At 38.7% G+C, this 26,150-nt stretch overlaps 1 protein-coding gene and 1 pseudogene across 1 annotated transcript in view; both read right to left on the bottom strand.

The window, feature by feature from the left end:
- The window catches only part of LOC128530693 (protein SSUH2 homolog), a 73,982-nt gene that overhangs the window by 18,698 nt on the left and 29,134 nt on the right, over positions 1-26,150 (bottom strand). The gene's annotated exons all lie outside the window — the stretch shown is intronic.
- LOC128530062 (N-acetyllactosaminide beta-1,3-N-acetylglucosaminyltransferase 3-like) lies at positions 9,094-25,166 on the bottom strand (annotated as a pseudogene).

Raw genomic sequence — 26,150 nt, 5'->3', positions numbered from 1 at the left:
CCGCAGAATGCGAGACGTCTGGAAATACTTGGCTTAGATGCTTGGTTTATTGAAGTGTCAGGGAAACCCACCAATGGGGAAAGCACACACAAACAAACCACAATATAATACAGTTTCTCTGCCATCTGCATAAAAGCTATGCTTATACAGTAAGCACGACTTGTGTTTGCATCCGTGTGTGTGTGTGTGTGTGTGTGTGTGTTGGACTGGGAGTTTGAGAAGATCGTCCTTCCAGAGATTCTCTGACTTTAGACTGCTCGTCTGCTTCATCAACAATTCATTTCTATTAGCAGTCCTGAGGAGAGCGAAACATGACCTGACCTTACACATTAGTCATAATAAAGTCATGATTAAAAACCAAAGAAACCATCCACAGTTGTTTTTAAATTGTAAAAGAAAGTTTAAAATATCATGTGCCAGTATGACACACTGTAATAATAAAATGTTAATAATTAAATGTTACGACAAAGTCGCCATATACTACGAGATGGTTTAAACAAACAAAGCATACTATAAAAAAATTCTGTAAACAAAATTTCTAGATTTTTACAGTGCCATGCAAAAGTATTCATACCCTTTGAACTTTTCCACATTTTGTCACGTTACAGCCACAAATGAAAATGTATGTTTTTGAGATTTGATGTGATAGACCAGCATAAAGTGACACATAAATGTGTAGTGGAAGGAAAATTATAAATAGTTTTCAAAATTGTTTACAAATAAAAATCTGAAAAGTGTGGTGGGCATTTGTATTCAGCCCTCTCTACTCTGATACCCCTAACTGAAATTGAGTGGAAACAATTGCCACCTAATTAGTCACATAATTAGTAAAGAGAGTCCACCTCTGTGTAATTTAATCTTAGTATGAATACAGCTGTTCTGTGAAGCCCTTAGAGGTTTTTTAGAGAACATTAGTGAACAAACAGCATCAAGAAGCCCAAGGAACACAATAGACAGGTCAGAAATAAAGTTTTGGAGGAGTTTAAAGCAGGGTTAGGTTATTAAAAAATATCCCAACCTTTGATCATCTCACGTGCTACAGTATTCAATCTATCTTCCAAAAATGGAAAAAGTCCGTCAACCTAAACTGGCATGCCGGGCAAGAAGAGCGTAAATCAGAGAACTAGCCAAGAGGCCCATGGTAACTCTGGAGGAGCTGCTGAGATCCACAACTCAGGTGGAAAAATCTGTCCACAGAATTACCATACAACAACCAGAGGTTCACCTTCCAGCAGGACAACATACAGCCAGATGTTTAGCCAGAGCTACAATAGAATCGTTTAGATCCAAGCACATTCATGTTTTAGAATGGCCCAGTTAAAGTCCAGATCTAAATTTAATTGAAAAATCTGTGGCAAGACTTGAAAATTGCTGTTCACAGATACTCTTCATCCAATCTGACTGAGCTTGAGCTATTTTGCAAAGGAGAATGGGAAAAAGATTCACTCTCTAGATGTGCAAAGTTGGTATAGACATACTCCAAAAAAAAAATTGCAGCTGTAATTGCAGTGAAAGGTTGCTTTTCAAAATATATATATATATATATATATATATATATATATATAAAAAAAAAACCCTTATGACTCAATCCTGAACTAACTAACTAACTAACAGAAAAGAAATACAAAATAAACCCGGAATCTTCAGCGCATGCAACGCTGATTTCTTTAAAATAAGGAACAAAAGTACAAGGGTGGCGTAACACTCAACCTAAACTAACTACTGACTAATTTAGTTGTAAAATATAAAGCATAGCACCAACATGCTTCCTAATGATGGGGTTGAACTTGCCATGTAGTAGACTAAACCAAACTCCAACACATTCAGTGTAAACACACACATAGTTCGATAGAAGTCTATAGAGAAATTTTAATCACACAACAAATAATAAACAATCCAATAAAATACAATAAACAACCGGAAACTACTAAATTCAAACACGTAAGGTTGAACCCATTGAAACACAAGGTACGCTGGCAAGGCGCACACACACACACTGAATTCAAGGCCTCAAATACTTTCAGCACGTCGCGGATTGGCAGAGCGACATGATGTTTAACTGTTGTTTTTATTTGTTTCTATGAGCAGTAATAATATTAATAATATTAATAATAATAATAATAATAATAATAATAATAACTTAAAACAACGTCGTCTCCCATTTTTTGCCCATTGAAGTACATGCATTTTAAAATACCCAAACAATCCCCCAACAATTAAAACACGCACACATGACTTTAAAAATAAAATTTATTCTTTCAAAACTAGTCAAAGCTAAAACAGTAATTTGTATAAAACAGGTGAATACATGTTGTATTTTTGCTTAAAGGTCATTAAAATAACACCAGCTGCTTATCAGTCTCTATCTGGTTCTTTTATATTAAAATATCAATTTTAAAAAATATTAAAGATGTAACAGTTTGATTCTTTGTGTCCCCCCCTAAAGTATCAGACGTTTTGCAATTCTATGTTCAAAATATACTGTAGACCTGACCAAACATCATTCTAAAGCTGTTGCACTGTGACGTCATCCCTCCTACACCTCCCTCAACAGCTTGTTCAGGCTCCTCCAGTAGCTCCAAAAGGCCAACCGTCATCCGTCTGACCCCCCAATCCTCCACAGCGGAGCTCTGATTAAAGACAACAGGAGAATTTAGTGAAAACAAAAATAAATAAACTTTACAGAATATCTAGTTGTAATAAAAATAAAAGATATTAGTAAACCTACACCAGTGTGTGTAAAATACTATTTTAGGAATTCTGTAATGTAAATAAACTGCCTGTGCTAACTTTAACCAGTGAACTTTGTTTGCGTTAACCCCGGTCTGTCTGTATTATTGTCTGCATTAAATTAACCGAGAATTTACTTAATGCGCTTTTTATACAAATAAGTTAAGCATTATATGAGCATTAGTTCATCTCTGAAGCCAAACTATAACTTACTGAGTATTGAAGGTGCTGCTGGTGCTGCCAGTAATTTTCAAAACGGCCAATAAAAAAATAAACTGGGAAATAAACTGAAAACTAATCCCAAACAAATTTTATAAAACAAAACACCACTTACCGCGACTAGTCCATTGAGCCGCCATCTTCATCTCTGTAGTGCAGTTTGGTAGCGTCAGTTCGGCGGGGGAGGGTTGGAAAATCACATGATTGCAACTCCAGCGCAGCTAAATTGCTGGCTTGTGTTAACGTATTCTTGAGAACGAAGGGCCATCTAGTAGTGGAACCAGGTAAATAAATAAATAGGGCTTGAATCGGCGTGTTTACTGTAAAAACTTGACACGCCTTTCCGGAAGGAAAAGGAGGGGGGATCACGGCGTGCGTAGATCAGCCGTACGCCATTCGCTATCTAAAAATAAATAAATACAGCTTTAAAATGTTGACTGTCAAAGTCATTGATCTCAAACCCCACTAAGGGATTGATTGTGACAATTGATCTAAAAAACGCATACTTTTATATAGAATAATGGGATTCGATCATAAGGTGGGCACAGCTGTCTCCCGCTCATGTTGAATAAATTCTCAACACCCTCAAGGAACACAAGCTAGACCAGAAAGTGACTGTTCATCACTTTTAGAGATCTTTAGCTCTCACAGCAGCTGCATCCACGGTGATACCGTTGCGCCTTCTGCACTTAGAGCATCTCAATTGTGGCTAAGAACCAGGGGATTTCACTACAGGGCCAATCCCCAATAAAGGTTACACTCCAGGGGCTTTGTACCCTTTCTATGTGGTTCAGACCCTGGGTTTCTGACTTTGGTTCCCACTCTAAGTCCATCTTGTTGTCGCAAGATGCTAACGACAGACGCTTCCCTCACGAGCTGGGGTCGGTCTTAGATGGCCGTCCAGCCCTGGGGAGCTGGAGAGGTTATCTTCTCGTGTGGCACATCAATTGCCTCGAAATGATGGCTCTATTTCCGGCCACACTACAGTAGTCTCATATATAAATCGCCAGGACGGACTGTGCTTGCGCCGCTTGGATAAGCTACCGCACCAGGTTCTGCTTTGGGCAAGTTCCTGTCCCTCAGGGCGATTTACATTCCAGGGCATATAATGTGGAAGCAGATTTGCTGTCCAGTCAAGCTCTGTGACACGGGGAATGGAAACCCCACCCCAAAGTAGTCAATCAATCTGGAAGAGATTTCATGTAGCAGAAATCTACCTCTTTGCCTCGCAGGAAACAGCAAATGTTCCCTTTACTACTCTCTGACTCTTCCCGCTCCCCTGTGTCTGGACACCTTGGCCCATACGTGGCCCAGATTACGCCTTTATGCATTTCCCTGATAGCTCTGCTCCCGGGAGCCTTTGCGAGGGTCGTCAACAGGGTTTGCGCCTCTGACTGATAGCGCTCCGTTGGCTGACCAGAGTGTGGTTCTCGGATCTAATATCTCTCCTTGACAGCTCACCGTGGGTGATTCCAGTGAGGAGGGATCTTCTGTCTCAGGCTTAGGGTACAATATTTCATCCCCGTCCCGAGCTCTGGAACCTTCACATCTTCACAATTAAAAGATACTGGTCTTAACCAGCCAGTGTAACTGAAACTATTTTAAGTGCTAGGGCTCCCTCCTAGCCAAGAAAAGTTGTCCTCGGGCTTATGCCCTACTTCTAGCCCTACTAATTCGGCTTGTCATGTTCTGACTGACAGGGTTTCTGTGGAAAAGCACCCTTTAGTTGCCGTTTTATTTATGGAGCTAAACGGTTAAGGCCGCCCACTAGAGCCACTGTCCCTTCTGGGGACTTATCTATTGTGCTCGAAGGTCTGATTGACACCCCTTTCGAACCACTAGAGTCAGCGCCTGTTAGGTTTTTGACTCTTGAGATGGTTTTTCTCATGGCTGTTACTTCCCTAAAGAGAATTGGAGTTCTGCAGGCCTCCTCAGTCTCTCCATCTTGCTAGACTTTGCCCCTGGGCTGCTCAAAGCTATTCTGCATCCTCACCCAAACTATCTTCTGAAAGTTCCATTCTCAACCATGCACCCAGTTGTTCTCGAAGCATTCTGTCCTCCACCTTTTACAGCTCCGGAGCAGGAAAGACTTTACTTACTGTGCCCAGTACGTGCTCTTCAGATTTACGTCCACCGCATTAGCCAGTGGCATACTGTAAGTCAGAGCAGCTTTTCATATGCTAAGGGGACCGCAACCGTGGTGGGGACGCCACTACAAGTTGTCACATAAGGTGAGAGATGCTATTACCCTAGCCTATGAGGCGCGTGGTCTCACTTTGCCTCTAGGAATCAGGGCTCATCTAACCAGGAGAATTGCCTCTTTTATTGCGCTGGCAAGAGGTGTCCCCCTGCAGTAAGTCTGTCATGCGGTCCTCTCCGCACACATTTGTCAGATTTTATATTCTGGATGTTCATGCTACTCCGGGCTCATGGGTCCTCGAGTCAGCCTCCCAGAGCTAGCTCTGAGACCTCCTTGGCCTTTGTGCGCACATGCTACACAACCTTGGGGGTCCAGACATTTTCAGTGCGGCGGTGTTGGTATTCTCGTTCCCATAGCGTTTTCACGCAGCATCGAGTGTAGCTTTTGAAAGGGAACGTCTCGGGTTACTTGGCTGTAACTGTGGTGTTTGTTGAATAAACACTCTTGGAATTAAGTGTATGAACTGGCGTGTAGCCTCTTTATTTGTCATCACTCAAAACGTTCTTTTTACCATGGCGTAGGCTCTCTTCCACCACTGTGTTTTAACCATAGGTTTTAAACGACACATGGTTTCTTTTTATGTGGGGCTTAATTTTTATTTCCTTTAAGTCACTTGTGCTTATGAGATTGGCCTTTGCTCCTGTATCAAGTTTAAACAGCACAATAGTTTTATTGACCTGCAGCGACACGATCTATTTGTCCTTAGACACACAGTTCATATCAGAATAATTTCTTTCTTTTGTTTCATACTCTTGCTGTACTGTTTCTGCATCACTACTGATCATGCCCACAAAGAAAGTGTCTGACAATTCAGTCTCTTCCACAACGTGAACATTTGTTGATTGCTTTGCTTTTTTCTTTGAAAAACATTGCTTAGCAAAATGATTCATGCCTTTGCATTTTGCACATTGTTTTCCAAATGCTGGGCATTGTTTAGGTTGAATGCTTTGAACCACATCTTTTACAGCTAAAAGAATCTGTGCTTAATTGCGAAGTGGGTTTTTGACTCCATCTTTTCGTTTTGTGAGTAACAGCGCCAACTACTGGACTGTCAGCAACAGAAGTACTTTTTTTTCCACCGAAAGTTTTAGAATGCATCAAAGCAAGTTCGCTTGCATGGAAAATCTTGACAGCACCATCCAATGTTAACTCAGTTTCTCTAAACAATCTATCTTTTATTTTCTTGTCAAAAATTCCAAAGACAATTTGATCTCTGATCATTGATTCAGTCAAGATTCCGAAGTTGCATCTTTGTGCCTTTAGTTTCAAATAAAAAAAAAAATCAAAACTTTCACCCTGTGACTGAGTACGTGAGCAAAACACATACCTCTCATATGTTTAATTTTTCTTTGGTAAGCAGTACTTATCAAATTTCTTTATAACCTCATCTTTATACCTCATATTTCCTTGGATTCACGTATGTAAAAGTATTGTATACTTCAATTGCTTGAGGTCCAGCTACTGTCAGGAGCAACGCTATTTTCCGTGAATCTTGTTCACCATCGAGGCCAACTGCTTGTATGTAAAGCACGAATTGCTGCTTAAATGTCCGCCAGCTGCTATCTACATTACCGGTGAGTTTCAAAGATTCCGGTGTTTTAACAGCATCCATCTCTGTTGCATCAAAAGACAGTATACTCCTGGTACCATGTGGTGTTTGTTAAATAAACACATTGGAATTAAATGTATGAACTGGCGTGTAGCCTCTTTATTTGTCAACACTCAAAACGTTCTTTTTACCACGGCGTAGGCTCTCTTCTACCAAAAAAAAAGCGGGAACGAGGGCTCCAATGCCGCACTGCTTGCGTGACTGGACGTCCATTCAGACAAAATTGACCTGAGGAATGTTTCCGGTTCACTCCTATTTATAATCTGCAGGTCTGCTCCATCAAATGACGTCAACTGACCGAGGTTATGTGTGCCAAAATTTGGCGTGTTTGATACACACATGCTTCTCAACCGGCAACACAGAAAAATGTTCCCATAGCGTTTTCACGCAGCATCTCGTTCCCGCTTTTTCAGGGAACAGGGTTACAGCAAAGTAACCCGAGACATTTTTTCCAAAAGATCTTTTATTTCTGTGTTAGTTTAAGAAGAGTTTATATTATTTTCAAGCCTTTAGCTAATTAATAGATTCCTTCTTCTGAATATTCCTCCTTCTTTCATTCACCAGTTTTTGTAGTATAATTTATCTTATTATTCTATTTTCTCTTCTCTGTTGCAGACATGTTTTCTTGTTAAAAGGCATTGTGTCTATGAAACATAACCATACCAAGAGCCCACCCAGTGTTAAGCCTCCAAATCTGGGTGTAACAATAAATTCCCTTATGAACCATTTAGCACAGAGAGGCCACGTTGTCTAGTTTGTGTGGTTTGGTTTACATCATAACATGTCAGTAATCGTGCTTCATTGCTGAATTCCACAGCATGCCGCCTAACCATGTCATTTTTAATTATTCTATTTTAAACCGCTGGCATATTTTGGCTAAAGACCAAATAAACATTTACTGATCTTACATGCACCTTTATCTTTAATATAAAGTAAAGTCTAAAGCAGTTCTGCTTCAGTAAATTGACCCTTAAACACTTCCTGCACAAGTCTCAGCTATGCTTCAGTGTTTAATGTCACCAGGATCCGGGAGAGCTGCTGCTTTAATCAAAAATAGCCTGATTCACCAGCTCATGCTTACAAAACAAGTATAACAGCTTTAATGTCAACACATCACACACTCCTAACCATGTGGAGGCTTAATGATGACTGAATGTTCTGTAATTAATTTTAATAATCATGGTGTGTTTAAACAGTTGTGGTGGGTTTAATTATTGATTAAAAAGCCTGGTGATCAGGGCCTGTATTTACTGTATTAGAATCACTCCTATAAATGTGATTAACTTCTAGGAAGTTAATTTAGGACTTAAAACATTCTGAGCTCAGAGTAGGGAATACAATTTATTTTAAAAGCTTCCTACTCTTACTTTCAGCAAGGATTAGGACTGCTCTTAGGAAAGCGTGTGTCACTGTTTTTAAAACAGATAGCCACACAGAAGGATGGAAATTATAGTGAATGTTATAGTTTTGACAGGATTTTGTAGTTTTAAATAGTGGAAAACTGGGAAGAAAATAAGAGCGTTTACTTGCAGAGGAAATAGTGAAACATAAGGAAACAATTAAAGGAAATTTTTTACCCTACTCTTACATCCAAAGATAGGGAGCTAGTGGATGGCAATTTGTGAAACTATCAGTGCAACTTGTTAGTTTGCTGCATGTAACCCAGAGGATTGTGAAAAACCATGGTTATGCCATGTTAATAAAGTCCTGCTTATAACATATTACTTATATTTACAGTAATTTTTTCAAATAATAGTAAATGTAACTATTAAATGTATGAACGTGTTGCATCCATAACCACTTGAGTGTTAATGCTGTGATAATGTTTTTGATTCACACAGATAATTTTAATGTGTGTGAAGGTCACAATTCCAGGGAAACCAACGAGTGCATGAGTAAGGCTTGTATTTTTTCACACCGTGTAGTGAATTTGCGTATGATCATTCTGTTGTAAGAGCAAAGTTTGATGTATTATTTCCGACACTGTTGGCTGTGACAAACCCAAATCATCACTGTTTCAAGGCTGCATTGTTGCTGCTATTAGGAGATGTAAAGAAGAATTCACCTGCAGAGACGGCACACAAAATGTTCGTCAATACACCGATTGCATACCTCACAGTGTCACAGTTCTGTTTTTTTTTTTTATCTTTATCCAAATGTATCTTTTATAAGCTCTGTTAGCAAACTTAATGTGAGCAAAATGTCCCCGCCAGGAGGAGCTTTTTTCCACAGACTATTCAGGCCGTCGACATGGATGACTATTTATACAAATACATCTAGTCTAAATACAGACCTTGGGCTTGTTTGCACAACATTCACACCCTTTACATTCCTGTATTCCTGTCACTGTACTGCACATACACTTTGAGTTGAGGATCACGCTGACGTTTTCATTATCAATATCATTATAATATCAATACCTTAACTCTGATACTTGTTCCTGAAACTTGCTTTTATTTATTATCAACTTTTCATTTTTTTATATTATTTTAAAATTATGTCATTATTTCTCATTTTTATAAAAAAAAATAATTTCTAACTAATGCAATTATGCAATACAGTACATACTCACACTCAAAGGGGTTCATAACAAAATAATACGTATAAAAGAGCCCAGACCCATTATATGGGCTATAAAACACACCCAAAAGACAGTACATTTTCCCTGACAGTTGTGTAAAAGCCCTAGGTGACACATGTTAAGCTTTGCATCAAAATGATCCCTCCAAGACAGTGTGGATTTGTTTTCTAGAACAGCTTCATCTGTAGTGCAGTATTCCTTTTGGCATTTTATTAAAATACGTTGCTAATTAATGTACATTCCGCTGAGGTCAGAGGCAGTGTGCTAGCTGGATTCTGATTGGATGAGTCTATTTCTCATAAAAGTTCCGGTTCTGTTCTTGAACTGCAGTTCCTCTTGTGGTTTGTCCCACTAATGCAAACAGCTTGGATCTGTTTCACTGTGACTGTTGTTACATTAATAAAAAACTAAAATGAAAAGAATTGCATTGGTGTCCAACCTGAACATACCACAGATGTGATCTGAAAGTACATATCTCCCTCCTGCTTCTTAACGTCTCTCACACTTCTCAGAGCATCATTAGGACACTTAATCCTCAGGCTGGACAGTAAATCCTCTCCTTCCACAAACCAAATCGACCTGATGGATTTCATGCCACAGAGAAAATATCTCATGAGGGAGGAACCTGTGGACCAGGAGAACCTCACGGTAGTAGCATGGATCGTATATGTCCAGCTTTTTTGAGGGAATGTGCAGACCTGCTGTCTTCACTCCCATATGAGACACAGGTTTAAGTCCAGCTTTTTCCAGACATATTCCCATGTAAACATCATCAATGGGGAGCAGGGTGATGGATTGAGACATGTTGTAGATGATTCTGGAAGTGAATTGTGACAACAGGAAGCCTCCCCCACCGCAGTACGGAGGGTAGTGGTCTGATTCATGGACCTGAACTGGAATGTAGTATTTGCTGGCTGGTTCCCTGATCGGCCCCACATATTGGATTAAGTGGCCAATAAACAGGTGTTTGCTTCCATCGTTATCATGTAACCCTTTGAGATACTGGACCATGTTGCCTGTGTTGGCAAAAATGTCATCATCTCCATTGAGGAGGAAGTGCACATGAGGGCAAAACCTCTCCAACCACTCCAGGAATAAGATCTGCTTCAGTGTGAGGTTGTAAAAGGAATCATGAAAGTCCCACTGAATTATGTCCTGGTACTCACGGTTCTCCAGTTCTAGAAGTTTATTGAGTCTTTCCTTTTCTAAACCGTTTCCTGTGGTTCCTGATGTAAACACAGTGCGGATCCACACGCCACTCTGAAGTCTTTCTGAAGCCCACGTTTTTCTCAGAACCTCCCGTCGGTCATAGTTGAGTGAAGAACTTTTAATGACCAGCAGCAGGAAAACATCTGCAGAGTTATGAGGACCGCCACACTTACCAGGAACGTTAAGCAGCATCGGGAAATGCCGACAGTGTCGGTAAAACAAGAAGTTTTTAGGTGGAAAATCCGGTGATATTAGACACAGAGACGTTTCTCTGACATTTCTGAGGTAAATTCCAGGAAAGGTCTGGTAACGCCTGTGGTTCAAATTTGATTCTTGGTTTGCCAGTTGTCTTTTGTCGTTTCTTGTTTTTCAAGCCTATCCTTAGTACAAGTAAAAAACAAAGAGCAACCACTGTGAGCAGCACAGTGGTCTCCAGCTTCAAGGTCCTTCTCCTTGGTCCTGCCAAAGAGACATCACATACCAAATCAGGTTTTTATTCAGAAGTAAAACCAATATGTCAAACACATTATCCTTGAGTGTCGAGAATTAAAAGTAGCAGGTGAGTTTAGTGTGTGGTCTGAACTGCTCACTGATAGATATCAGGGGTAGCTCAGTAGTTAAGGCATTGAACTACGGTTCGGAAGGTCCCAGGTTCAAACCCCACGACCAACAGGTTGCCACTGTTGGGCCCTTGAGCAAGACCCTTAACCCTCAACTGCTCAGATGTATAATGAGAGAAAAATGAAAGCCGCTCTGGATAAGAGCAAATGCCTGAATATCAAAACCAAAATGTGAATTCTAAATCTACAAGAAAATATTTTCTATTCCCCTTCAGCAGCAATACTCTCTGACTAAGAGTAATGTTATGTTTACTAATTATTTCTGATAAGAAAAAGCATCCATACGATGTGCTAAAAAAGTAAAGGGCTCAAAACTCAGCCTTGAGGAACTCTGCATTGTATATATGGAGTATATATATATATATATATATATATATATATATATATACAGTATATATAATATATAAAAGAACTGTCCTCTGACTTTCAACTGTTTTTACTTTCAGTAAACTTAATGTGTAAATATTTGTATGAAGACTAAAAGAATCAACACCATAAGACATAAACTAAAAATGTTTCACAATGTGTCCCTGAATGAAGGGAGGATCAAAATCAAAAGTACCAGTCAGTATCTGGTGTGGCCACCAGCTGCTTGAAGTACTGCAGTGCATCTCCTCCTCATGGACTGCCTATTGCGGACAGTCTGAGCACTGATGGAGGGATTGTGTGTTCCTGCAACATCTGGTTATGCTATCATCAGACCTCCTTTACATCCATTAGGATGGTTCCATAAGGTTAAAAATAACTTACCATTAATCCACTTTAGAACCTTCATGTTATTCTGAAACACACACAAAAAAAAACATTAATATTGAGAAACGCAGAATCTGTAGTGGCACCTGCAGTGTTACTTTCTGTTTAAAGCAAAAAAAACCCCAACCAAACAAACAAACAAAAAAGTGTAACTGTGGCTGTGCACAGAAACTAAATGTTTCAGAAATTAGATTTAGGAGCCAGGAGGAAGTAAAATATAGGAAATATAATAATGTGTATGCAAAAGTAGAAATAACAAAAGGGACTCACGTGTCATGTGAACACTGTGGTCTGAAGTGTCTTTTTCTATGCTTTAACTCCTACAGTACCATCTTCTGTAATAAAAGTCTTCCTGTTTTAGTCCAGATGCTCCTTAATAGTTCTCTAATACTGTGGAATGGCTTTTCAAACATTTCTTTAATCACAAGCTTTGGTTGTGTTATGTCAAGGTGTTGTAACAATGTGATCTCTCAGTCAGTCAGCCAAACACAGTTTATTGTATTTAAACTACAGAGAAAAACATTCCTGAGGTTAGGATTGTAGATAAAATCAACAGTCTAAACTTTGTAGTTTAATCATACACTGAAACAATAACAGCCACTTAAAATATCTTAAATTTAGTCACATTTATCTAATGCTAGGGCTATTACCTGTGGTTGACTCAGTGTCAATGTAATCAGTGAAGGTGTACTGTTTCCAAGCTTTAGTTGTCCCAGAGCGACGGGAGGGGGTAAGTGTTGAAAGTGGCATTGCCCAAACTTCAGGAAAAGCTCCGGCTATTAACACATAAAATTAGTTTCCTAGGCTATTTTAAAAAGACAAACTAAGGGAAACTGAATGGGTGTTGTTAAATAAGGGTTCTGATGCTCCCTCAGTTCAGTTAAATACTCACGTTATATACATTTGAGAGGAAAACAGTACAGTAGCCACCCTTCATTTGTCCATGAGGGGAGTTTCAGTGCCATCATGATGAGAACAAAAGTATTTAATATTGTAGTTGATCGACTGTTCCTTTGCTCAGGGTTGGGTGACAACTTGGATCATTATGTTCAGCTCTCAAAATATCGAACGGCAACAATTTATTTAACTCTAACAGATGCTATGAGTAGCTTCTCATTTCTTAAATAACCATATCAGAAGAAATATCCTGTGGCCATGGCGAGGACGTTCCTCTCCTTCAGAAGGGTCAAATTATTATCAGTAATTGTTATTTTCCTACTGTACATCAAGCAAAGAAAACAATTAAGAAGATTGCTAAAATAAAAAAAATATGTTACAACTGTAAAACACTCTAATTAATGATGTAATGAGCAGTTCCACACCCACAATGCAAACTCAATATATTGGAATTAAGGCTTCAATTTGCTCAAGAGCATAAAGACTGAACTGTGGAGCAAAGGAAAAAGGTCATGTGGCCTATCATTATCCCTTATTCTATACTGCTTTATCCTGTATTCAGGGTCACGGGGGGCCTGGAGACTATCTCAGGAGACTTAGAGCACAAGGCAGGGTACACCCTGGACAGAGTGCCAATCCATCGCAGGGCACACACATACAGTACATACACTCATTTACACAATACAGGCAACTTGGGAACGCCAATTAGCCTAATCTGCAGGTCTTTGGACTATGGGAGGAAACCGGAGAACCCGGAGGAAACCCACCAAGTACAGGGACAACATGCAAACTCCATGCACACATGGATGGGAATCAAGCCTGGCTGGGAATCGAACCCGGGCCCTGGAGGTGCAATGTGACAGTGTTAACCACTACTGAATTTGAGGGGGGATTGGCATTTCACCTGTTAAAAAAATGACAAAAACCACCCCATTGTAAAATTTATCATAAAAATTAAATATTAAACCTTTTTAAGTATGATCATCTACAGACTACAGTATAATTAACAGCAATTAGCCAATCAGAATTCAATATTGTAACGTGCTGCTCACAAGCTCACGCAAGTTTGCATCATTTCTTGCTGTTTGCATTTTCGCAACGGCCAAGAGAACAGTTTAAGCACAGCTTTTGACTTATTTTTTTTTTAAAAGAAGAAAACTGAAGGTATGATACATACGCACAAATCCTCTTAGCGGAGACGCGATGAAAAAGAATTCAGTTTAATAAGGGAGTTTTCGAAATGACTGACAGCTTTGATGATTATAATAGACGAGTTCTTTACCCAATTTGTGTAATTTAATTATTCATTAAATAAGTTGTTTTGTTTTTTTCACCTACATGCTTGGGTACAATAGGGTTAAAAAAAAAAAATTTTAATGCCATAATAGTGATTTGATTATTTGTGTGTGCGCGTGTGTGTATGAGAGAGAAAGAGAGAGAGGGAGAGAGAGACTGGTACATACTCATACAAAACTACAGTACTATTAAATTATTTAATTACTAATGTTTATGTAGATTTTTATTCTACTCTTATAATTCTCCCCAGATGAAAGCCATGGAAAGGATCAGATAATGGTATTGACAATTGTATATTTAAATGCAGGTTTAGTTTTGACTCCTTAGTTTTTTGGATCCAATTACAAGGTATTTACAGTAATTAAGCTTATATTTTGTTAATATATACTGTAAAACATACATTGCAGAATTGAAGGAAATTTTAAGTCCCAGTCATTTCAAATAATCCATGAGCAAAATACTAAATCATGCACTTGTTGTGTACTTGCCCAGAGAGAAAATCTGAATATTGTTGCAAAAAAAAAAAGAAAAAAAAAAAAAAGAAACGGATTCCATATCAAATAGCCTTTAAGCACCCCCCAAAATTAGTTTTTTTTTCTCTCGTCAAAGCTTCCTGGTGACCAACTTGCATTTCACATAGAACAGTTATATGTCTCTTGCAATTGTTGTAACATTTAACAATCAACTCATTTTTAATAAATATAATGTAATTATACCCTGAAGTTGTGTCCCACAACATGTGCACAACCTTGTTACTAAAACCATTTAGAAAAAACTCAACAATCAACAGAGGAAGGAAACAGAGGAAATAACATCATTTAGCCACTGCCAAAGGTAAGTCCTCACTTTTATTTTTCATATTTTTAAACCTTAAGTGAGTGTGTCACTCTAACCAACACAACTCTGTTACTCATATTATTAGAGGAAGGCAATTATTTTAAAGATTTCTTTCTTTAGTTATACTGTATAAACAAGTTTGTCCTTGACCTTGAAAGTAATGCTACATTCCACAGCTAGCATCTATTCCAGAGAGTATAGATGTTAAAATTTGCTTTAATTTGCAGCTCTCTTACTGTGGTTAGAGTAACAGGGTTGCATTTCATTGGGTTTATTTAGAAAGGGCAATGTGTTTTGTATAGTAAAATCAGATGTATAATTCCATTTAGTTTGATCTACTGTACATGTTGTAATGTACATGTTGTAATCCAATTACCTGGATGGAATTATTAATTCAATATGTTAAAATTATGTTTAGATAATTTTCAATTAAAGACTTAAATAATGTTTTTTTAATTGATTTCTACAGAGTTATGGCACGCCACTTAATGCTGCTGAAAAGCAGAGGTGCTGCCGTGCCAGAAAAAAGTTCATAAGAGGATTAAGGCAAGAAAGAAGGTGCTTGAATGATTAAACATCCAAATGTCTCAAAATATTGATTTCAAAAGTTGTGTAAATTCATCTAAGGCAAGTCTTATTTGAAATTAAATGAGAAACTAATGTGAATAGGACTTTCCTTTCTAAAAGATTTATTAAGCAATATTTTAAAATATACTGTTTTTCAGGTCCCTGAGTGTTTGTAACAGGGTTGGGCGAAGAAAAGCACACAACAAATAATTTTTGACCTTTGATTTTTGACCTGGACCAATTTAATTATTAACCAGTTTATTACTTGTTATTCTTTAATACATAACAGAAAATAATTACTTTATGCGGAAGTGGTTTTAGCTTCTCCTCCCATTCATGCACAATATATATATATATATATATATATATATATATATATATATATATATATATATATATATATATATATAATTTTTATAAATGTTTTTTTAATTTATAATTTTTTTTTAATTTACCTTTTTTTCTTGATAAAGTCCTTCTTGATAATGTGACAAACACACTTCTCTCTCTCTCTCTCTAACAGACACACACACGCACACACATTGCAGTAAATATGATTTCTGGGACATTTTAAAGTGATGGTGGAAACATACTTTAAATCTTCCCTTTCTTGAACTTTGCACTTATGTTACAATTTGGCTGCATGCGGTATGAAGAATGAATGACCTGTATGAGGTATAACATAATATGAATGAACAGAAAGTAAGAAACATATTGTCAATAAAGATATCTTTAGATTTCACACTCACTCTGACAGAAAAAGTTTTTCTTTTTTACTCGACACTAAGAGCTAAATCTACTGATAAACTGAGTTTAATAGTTTAGATTAAATCTAGTAACAAGAAAAAAGGTTAAAAGAAAGCTCTCTCTCATTCTCTGTTTCTCTCTCTCTCTCTCTCTCTCACACACACACACACACACACCTAAAACAAATCAAATAAATTGTATTTACCTGTAATATGTGTTAAAAACAGTTAGATGAAGAAGAGAAAGTTATCAGTTTGTGTATTCTTCTGTGTTAACAATGTTAACCATGCCAATGAATAAGCCCTCCCATAAGAGAGTGAGAGAGAGAGAGAGAGAGAGAGAGAGAGAGGAGGGGGAAGGTAATGATGTCATAGACAGAAATACTTAAAAGAGGACTGGAGAATGCTGAGTAAGAAAAGTAGGAAAAACAGCAGGAGCAAAAGGAGGAGTCATGTTCAGCTTGTAAGATATTGTATCTATATTTAAGATATTGCAACTATTGTAAATATGTTGTGAAATTTAAGATTGTAACCCCAGTATATAACAGTATAAACAGTGTTCATTACTGTGACAGATCCACTGGGAGCAGCTCTGACTGTACAGTCTAATAAGAGCAGAAGAAAAGACCTTCGATATCGCTTCTTCAGACACAACAATCTGTCACTGAAGGAGCTGCCCAGAGATAAAACTGTTTCATACGGGGCTGAGGGTCATTCACCATCCTCCTTTCTCCCACCTCCTGTACAGTGATCAGGGGAATCCCCAGTCTATCCTAGGCCTTGTCTTTGTACAATTCAACAGGCAAATGTAAAATAACAGTTTTAATACATAGATTAGAATTAATATTTAATTGCATAATTAAAATGTGGGTCTGTACATTAGGAAAATGTATCAGACATGGTCTCTCCAAGACTGAATTTTACAATATCATTAACACTCTAATGCACACAGAAGACATTACAAAAACTAACACAAAAGCATTTTAGAAAATTTGCATCATGCTCAATCTACTTTTTTTTTTATTTATTATTATTATTTTTTTTTTTTCCAATTTTCTCCCCAATTTAGTCGTGGCCAATTCCTCCCCGTCACTAGGGGGCTCCCACATTAAGGCTACTACTACCATTCAGCCGGGAGGGCGAAGACTATCACGTGTTTCCTCCGAACCGCGTGACGTCAGCCGACCGCATCTTTTCGAACTGCTCGCTCACGCACCGCTAGGGGCGGAGTAACACACTCGGAGGAAAGCGCTAGCCGCTCCTTCCGCGTGCGTGAGCTCACAGACGCCCCTGACTGGCTGTAGAGCCGTGATTAATGTGGGAGCGCAAGTACCTCTCATCCCTCCCCCCTGAGAGAGCTCGGCCAATCAGCTCTCTCTGTGCCTCCGGCTGTGAGAGGAAAACAGCATCACCCGGGGTTCGAACCAGCGCTCTCTGGATGATAATGCTCAATCTACTTACTGTAAATGCCTCATAACCTTCTAAGGATTTAAGTCTGCATCAGGATTATTATTATGATAATTGTCACCTAGTGTTTTAGGCCAGTCAGGAGTAGGGTTTTTCCCCACAGTGTGGAACCCATTAATCTCAAGTCAAGTTAGTGTTCAGATTCTCTATTTTGTTTTTAGCATTTGATATTTCATAGTGTTTAACACTGTGAAATATTTTGTATACCTTGTTTATTTTGTATGTAGGTCTTGTATACTCCTGCAAAGACATGGTGCTCCACACAGGTCTAACAAGATTATAATCACAATCAGCAAACGCTATATGATAGTCGATAACCCTCGCCTTCCCACAACTGCTTTAACCATATACAAAAATGATCTGCTACACTGTAAACCCAGACAAGTTAAGATAACTAAAAAAAAAATTTTAAGTAGATAAACTATTAATATATAAGGACAAATTAAATCAAATTAACTAAAAATTATTTATTTCAATTACCTGTTTTGTTAACAATTAACGTGCTCAATTAATTAAATTCATCAAAAAAAAGAAACATACTGTATTACATGTTTGTTATTCCTTTTTAAGTATTTAATACCTAAAATTATTAATTCACATATCTTGTTAGTCTTTCGGCTGCTCCCAGCAAGGAGTCGCCACTGCAGACTATTAGGTCCGCACATTTAAGCTTGGCCCAGGTTTTACACCGGATGCGCTTCCTGATGCAACCCCTTTATCCGGGCTTGTGACCAGTGGCTGGGGTTTGGGTACTGGCTGGAAATCGAATTTGGGCCTCTTGCATGGCAGGCGAAACACCTACCACTGAGCCACCAGTGCCCTAATTCCCTAAAACATATAATTTTCTTTTTTCTTTATAAAAATTTTCAAGTAAAAAAAAAACCCTTATGAAATATTACCTCAAAATTTACATTTACAAAATCTCATTCTTAAACATTAGATATAAAAACTTTTCAACTCCATATGCAGAAGCAAATGTTTTACTTCGCAATAATAATTCAACATTTCATAAATGACCATTCCATCCTCATGCATTAACATCTTACCATTAGCTTTTGAAAAAAAAAAACTGATGTGACACAATAAATATGTAGAAACTGCAGAAATGTACAACAGAACAGTTTTCTGCCCTTACACAAATGTACATGAAAATTTTAAATCCTAAACTAGTGTTACAATGTACCTTCACTGTATTACTAAATTAAAACTGCTAAACAAACCGCAGCAACCACAGAAATATTATTTTCAGAAAAACTCCTGCATGTATTGCAATGGCTCCTTTACCATTTCAAAATGATGGTGTGCGCACGTTTTTATATTTATATCCGCTGTTAAGTGTAGTATTTTATGTAAAACATTAAATAATCTGACATGGCATGATAGACTAAATGTTGATTATTTCTATAGTACAGATTTTTTACCTACTTGTTTTAAAATTTTTATAAAGTGCATTTGCTATTTAAGACTATTTCTCTTTGTATCATTTTTAAAATAGAATGTCATAATGCTACCAGCGTTATAAAGACAATTATTTTCTGTTTTTGATCATAACAATAATAATAATAATAATAATAATAATAATAATGAAAGTCTCGTAATAAGATTACATCATTTGGAAGTTATAATTAAAAAAATTTAGTTAAATGACTTCAACTATTTTATTTGAGTTATTGGAAGTCAAAACACTTAAAAGTTTTAAGTTTTATAAACTGTTAAACAATTTTAAGTACAATTTACTTATTTTTTATGAGTTTGTTATACTGTTATGGAACACAGTGTAGGGGAGGTGTCTGTAAATTCTATTTTGAATTCTGATCTCTCTGACCTGCATTTGTCATTTAATGTTTAAAAAGCACTTACAGGTATTTTTTCCAGTATCAGTTACATATGTATATACTAATACATATACAGTAAAACCTTGGATTGTGAGTACCTTGCTCTTAACTCAAATGGAAAGTTGAGTGATATGATCATTACATAACACACCACATTTTCAGACAGTTTGTATAGTTTACATAGACAGTGACCTCATTCCTGACTAGAAGTTAAAAATGTGTGTTCAACCTATCTCTGTTGTCAATTCTCACAGACCGAGACACTTTCTCATACAAAATAGAGGCAGCTCTCCCAAAAACCACATCTACCCATAATTTCTGTCTCATTCTTCTGCACTGGTGGTAGGTGGGCTCTGTAACTGCCAGTCTAATGTAAAGAAAGCAGGTTTTATCTTAGCCATAGCCACCCACTACTCTTTGGATTGTTTGGCGCTAACTGAGACCTGGATATCTCCTCAGAACATGGCTACACCGGCTGTCCTATCCTCTGCCTATGCATTGTCTCACTCCCCACAAGAAACTGGCGAAGGCGGCGGTATGGGTCTGCTGGTCCTTGACACCTCTCCCCCTGTCTCCTCTCAGTTTTTTGTCATTTGAATTTTATGCTGTTAAGGTAACTTCTCAAATTGATCTCAATATAACTGTCATCTACTGCCCTCCTGGTGCTCTAGAAAACCTTCTGAATGAAATGCACATGCTTCTTAATCTGTTCTCTTCTGATAATAAGATCTTTCAGGTGATTTCAACCTTCCCTCTGACAAACTCCAATCATCTATACTTCCTCACCAGTCACAGATATCACTACTATTCCTCTTCATAAATCTGATTATTATCTGGTATCCTTCACCATCCTATCCTGTCTAATGCCAACCACCAAAATCTCTCTATTGTACACAAAAACCTTCAAACTATTTCCCCTTCCTCTGTGTCTTCCTGTACCCTATCATCTCTCCCAAACCCAGACTCCTATTTGTCTCTACCACTAAAAACTGCCACTGATACTTTCCTCTACTCTCTCTCCTCATCCATGGATCTCCTATGTCCCTCCCAGGATTTTCTGACCTGACAACTTATGAGATTATCTATTTTGATCTATTACAGTATCTATTTACTTATGAGATTATGTATCATCTCATCCTTCAATCCCACCACGTGTGCATTAGAACCAATCCCTTCTACAATGGCTTTAGGCCATCTCACAAGACCCCCTTTCTTTCACCACAACCATCATAAACCATTCCATATCATCTGGTCATGTTTTTGCTGCTTTCGAGAAGCCAAGGGTTATTCCCATCCTCAAGACACCCTGCCTGGATCCAGTGGACATTATTACTATTGCCTGGTATCACCTAACTTACAGTATGTACCGTTGGCCCTGTGTTGACGTGTTTTGCAAGATGAGCAACAATTTTCAATAAATTTTAACATGGTAAACAAGCGAGGTCTTGAAATACAAGCAGTATTGTGGGTAATCGTCTCAGTGCACGTGCATCACTCGTATAGTCAACACTTTTTGCGCGCATATATTGTTAAGTATAACACTGTGGCCATGTGTGTGCGTATAAAGCATTTTTTATTTTATGTTTGTATGTGTGTGTGCACATGCATACACTTGTGTGAGTCAGCAAACTGGAGTGTGTGTGTCCGTGTGCTGGTGAGAGTGAGAGTCTTCATAGGTAAATTGGTGTGTGTGTGTGTGTTTGAAAGTCATCCTACACACTGGCCCTGCTCCTCATCCTCTCCTCTCTCTGGTCTCAATCACTACAGTCACGATTCTATTCAAAGGTAAAGTGCAGATTAATTTTTTTTATTAATTATTTTTATATGAATATTTTTGGGTTGTGAAACGAGGGAGTTTTCATTATTTCTTATGGGGAAATTTGCTTTAATATAAGTATACTTACAGTATGTATCTCATACTTAACATTGTATTCTTACAGACATTGTGTCTAACAGAAGCAAAGAAAGATGATAAAGATGATATTTTGAATGAGCCTCAGAACCGCTACAACATTCTGCTGACTCACTGCAGTACTAATTGAACTTCCTATTACTGGAGCTATGTAACAGCTTTTCAAAATTAAAGTCCTCACTTGAATATACACATACAAAATAATAAATACAAAGGAAAATCGAAATCAATTCAGTCCTGCACACTGATAGCGCAGCGTGTCGAGGTCAATGAAAGAAAGCACTCTGTTCTCATGCACACAGAGTATCATGAAACACACTAAAAAATAAAATATTCCCTACAGGTTACCAGCACCTCACTGCTCACCCTTGATGACTTCTGTGTTGCCTTCTCTCAGATTCTCAGGTTCTGGAATACGTTGCAGCGGCTGTCGTGTATCCACATCATCCTTTTTGCTACCTTTTTTCTCTCCCTATAATATTAGCAGCACAAATTACACATTTTTCCTTAAATTTTTGGGAGTAATTTGTAAAACCTCTAGTATATCAATGACACATAAACTATAGTGCTCAACTCAACAGGAAGTCAGTTATTTTAGGTCATTTGCCAAAAGGCACCCAATGGATTTATTTTGATGTAATACAATTAGGAAATTTATACGATCGCCACCAACCTGGGCCAATGTGATCCAAAGACATTTATATACAAAATTATATATACATATTATATATTATATGCAAAACTATAGGGAGATTTTTGATATTTTAAACATGTCAGCCATGACGATGCCTTAAACTTATGCTAAAAAGTGTTTAATAACTTTGTGTGGCATTATATTGAGTGTCATTATATTCAGTGACACGTTCACATCACACTAAGTAACATCATAGGGTAATGCTTTTTTTCAGCATCTGCGGCCTATTCTACACATATACACATCACAAATGTTAACACACACATAGACTAATGCACTCAACACATTCACACACACATATTCACACCACAGGCAATTTGGAAACGCCAATTAGCCTAACCTGCATATCTTTAGACTGTGGGAGGACACCCGGAGTACCCGGATGAAACCCACCAAACACGGGGAGAACATGCAAACTCCATGCACACAGAGACTGGAATCGAGCCTGGCCGAGAATCTAACCGGGACCCTGGAGGTGCAAGGCGACAGTGCTAACCACTACACCACTGTGCCATGCTTGCAACTATTATTATTATTATTATTATTATTGTACACACAGGGGCCTCCAAGTGGCGCAGTGGTAAAGCGTTCGCCCTATCATCCGGAGATCGCTGGTTCGAACCCCGGGTGATGCTGTTTTCCTCTCACAGCCGGAGGCACAGAGAGAGCTGAGAGCTGATTGGCTGAGCTCTCTCAGGGGGGAGGGATGAGAGGTACTTGCGCTCCCACATTAATCACGGCTCTACAGCCAATCAGGGGCGTCTGTGAGCTCGCGCACACAGAAGGAGCGGCTAGCGCTTTCCTCCGAGTGTGTTACTCCGCCCCTAACGGTGCGTGAGCAAGCAGTTCGAAAAGATGCGGTCGGCTGACGTCACGCGGTTCGGAGGAAACACGTGATAGTCTTCGCCCTCCTGGCTGAATGGTAGTAGTAGCCTTAATGTGGGAGCCCCCTAGTGACGGGAAGGAATTGGCCACGACTAAATTAGGGAGAAAATTGGAAAAAAAAAAGAAAACAAACAAAAAAATATATATATAAAATATTGTACACACAGGTGTATTATGATGATGAGTATGATGTAAAATTACATTATATAACAGATATAATGTGAGGATAAGGCAGCCAAAAGCTTATTTTGGGATTTTGCAGTTTCACTAAAATCAAATATTATAACAGGTTCATAAATTATGTTATTAAGGTATTAACTAAATATCAGGTGGCACGGTGGTTAACACTGTTACCTTGCACCTTTAGGGTCTGTGTTTGATTCGCCGTGCTTAGTGGGTTTTCTTTCAGTAAATGAGAGTGTGAGTATATTTGTGCCCTGCGATAAATTGGTACCCTGTCTAGGGTGTACCCTGCCTTGTGCCCTAAGCCTCTTGGGATAGGCTCCAGGCTCAGCGCAACCCTGAATACAGGATAAAATGGTATAGACGACGAGTTAGTGAGAGTGATTTAAATGTCTTTAGCCCCCCTTTTCCTTTTTTATCTTGTTCGCCTAGTGTATTTCCTGTTTTAAATATTTGTGTTAGGTGTTTCCTTTTTTTTTTTGCTTCCTGCTATTGTTAACTAATGATAATTTTTTTTTTTACTTTGGTGTAACTGTCATGGCAACCTTTTGCAGTAGTTTGGTAGTAGTAGTCTAAAATTTACTATATATCACACTGCAGAAAACAAAATATACTTACATAAAACATGTAGCCAACCATATAGCAAACATAATTATGAATGTTCATGCATAATTTGTGTTACAAAAATAAAATCTAACAATGGAGTTAGCTCATGTTAGCAGCATTTGTGGCGTAGTAGATAGCACTGTGTCCTGCAGTGGATTAACACCCTGTCCAGGGTGTACTGTACACTAATTGTACCTAAATACTTAAGAGATAGGCTACCAGCTTTCTGTGACCCTGTATACAGGATAAACAGTATAGAAGATGGATAAATGAATAAATGCCTCACTCCATCCCATACAGAGAAAAATATATAGCAATATATTGTAAAATATAATGCAATATTTTAAATAATACATTTCCATATAGTGCTTATAATTAATAATATATTGCAATGTATGCATGGTCCATGTTGCAATGCAGACAAAAACCATTATATTTACTATATTAAAAAAAATAATATATATATTCTTCTTCTCACTTTCATCCTCGACCAACATCAGGAACAGCTGCAGTTTTACCTCACCCCTATCGCATCACCTCCCGTGATACTCGGCTATCCCTGGCTGCTACAGCACGACCCTCCCATTTCATGGACACAAAACCGTATCCTCCAATGGGGGCCGACCTGCACCGAACTTTGCCTACGGGCACAGGCTGGGACGTCTTCCAAGGAGTCCAAGGCCCCTGATGTCGACACTGACACCATCCCACCTGATTATCGAGACCAGGCTAAAGTCTTCTGCAAGAGAAAAGCCACCCACCTATCACCTCATCGCCCATACGACCTGGCGATAGAACTTCAGCCAGGTTCTGTTCCCCCCCGCGGCCACCTCTACTCCCTGTCGGCCGCCGGGACACAAGCTATGGAGGAGTTCGTCGCCAACGCCCTATGTCATAGCACCATCCGGCCCTCCTCCTCACCAGCGGCCGCAGGGTTTTTCTTCGTTAAGAAGAAAGAGGGCGAACTTTGTCCATGTGTCGACTATCGGGGGCTAAACAAGATCACCATAAAAAAACGACACCTGCTGCCACTCACCAACTCAGCCCTGGACGCCCTCTCTGTTGCCACAGTCTTCACGAAGTTGGACCTCCGGAGCGCCTACAACTTGGTGCGTATCAGAGAGGGCAATATGTGGAAGACGGCATTCATCAAGGACCCTCAAACTGCTTCAACGGTTTCTTGGGTTTGCGAATTTCTATCGTTGCCTTATCCGGGGCTACAGTACAGTTGCAGCTCCATTAACTGCATTGACCAGGCCCTGGTCTCACCCTTTTCGACTCACACCTCCCGCCATCTCCTCTTTCCAAGAACTGTGTCATCGCTTTACCACCGCTCCTATTAAGAGATTATCCTGCCTATTCATGTCACTCCAAACAACCTAAGGGTTTAGGTAAACACGAAAGTCTTCTGTTACCTACTGCCCCATTTGCAGAGTGGCAAACTGATTTTATGCATATGCTTTAAATATCTTCTGGTTTTGGTCGACAAGTTTTCTAGGTGAGTGGAAGCTTTCCCGTGTGCTCGAGAGAATGCAAGGGTGGTGACCCGAGTCTTAGTGAAAGAAATAATGCCTCATTATGGCGTGCCTCGCGCTATTGACTGATAAAGGAACACCTTTTACATCACAGGTAACACAGAATTTGTGTAAATATCTTTCACTGTCCTGGCATTTTCACATTCCTTATCATCCACAGTCATCAGGTATAGTAGAAAGAACAAATAGGACACTGGAGGAAAAATTGACTAAAGCAATGCAAACTATGAAAAGTAAAAACTGGGTTGATTTGTTACCTGCTGTTCTAGCTGAAATGAGAATGACACCAAGAAAAGATGTGCACGTCACCACATTAAATTATATTATTATATTATTAAATTATAGACCCTTTCACGTGCCATGGAGGAAAGGCAAACCCGTGAGAGAAACAACTGATCTGAATGTACATATGGCTAACTAAACATTATAAACAAAATGCTGATGTGACTCCAATACCCTCACAACACCCACACATCCTTTTAATGTGGAAGATACTGTTCTGGTACAGTCGTCTGCTGGAGCTAATGATATAAGCCTTCGTCAGTCAGAGGTTAGCAAGAATAACTTTACAGAGCTGTTTAAACAAGCGAAGGCAATGTCCGATGAAGTAATATGCTCTGGTCCCATCACAATGAGACGTGGCGACATAGCCTACAGCAGGTTATGGTAGCTGAACCGCTGGATGTCCAGGTGGTGCTCCGAAACCTAACGTGGGCTTCATAGATAATTGGAAGACCTTTGAGGGCAAAACTGGCCAGTTAGGGCGGGA

Source organism: Clarias gariepinus, chromosome 9 (assembly GCF_024256425.1).
Source record: "Clarias gariepinus isolate MV-2021 ecotype Netherlands chromosome 9, CGAR_prim_01v2, whole genome shotgun sequence".
Taxonomy (NCBI): domain Eukaryota; kingdom Metazoa; phylum Chordata; class Actinopteri; order Siluriformes; family Clariidae; genus Clarias; species Clarias gariepinus.
The sequence above is the reverse complement of the archived record's forward strand: the minus strand, read 5'-3'. Positions and strand labels throughout refer to the sequence as shown.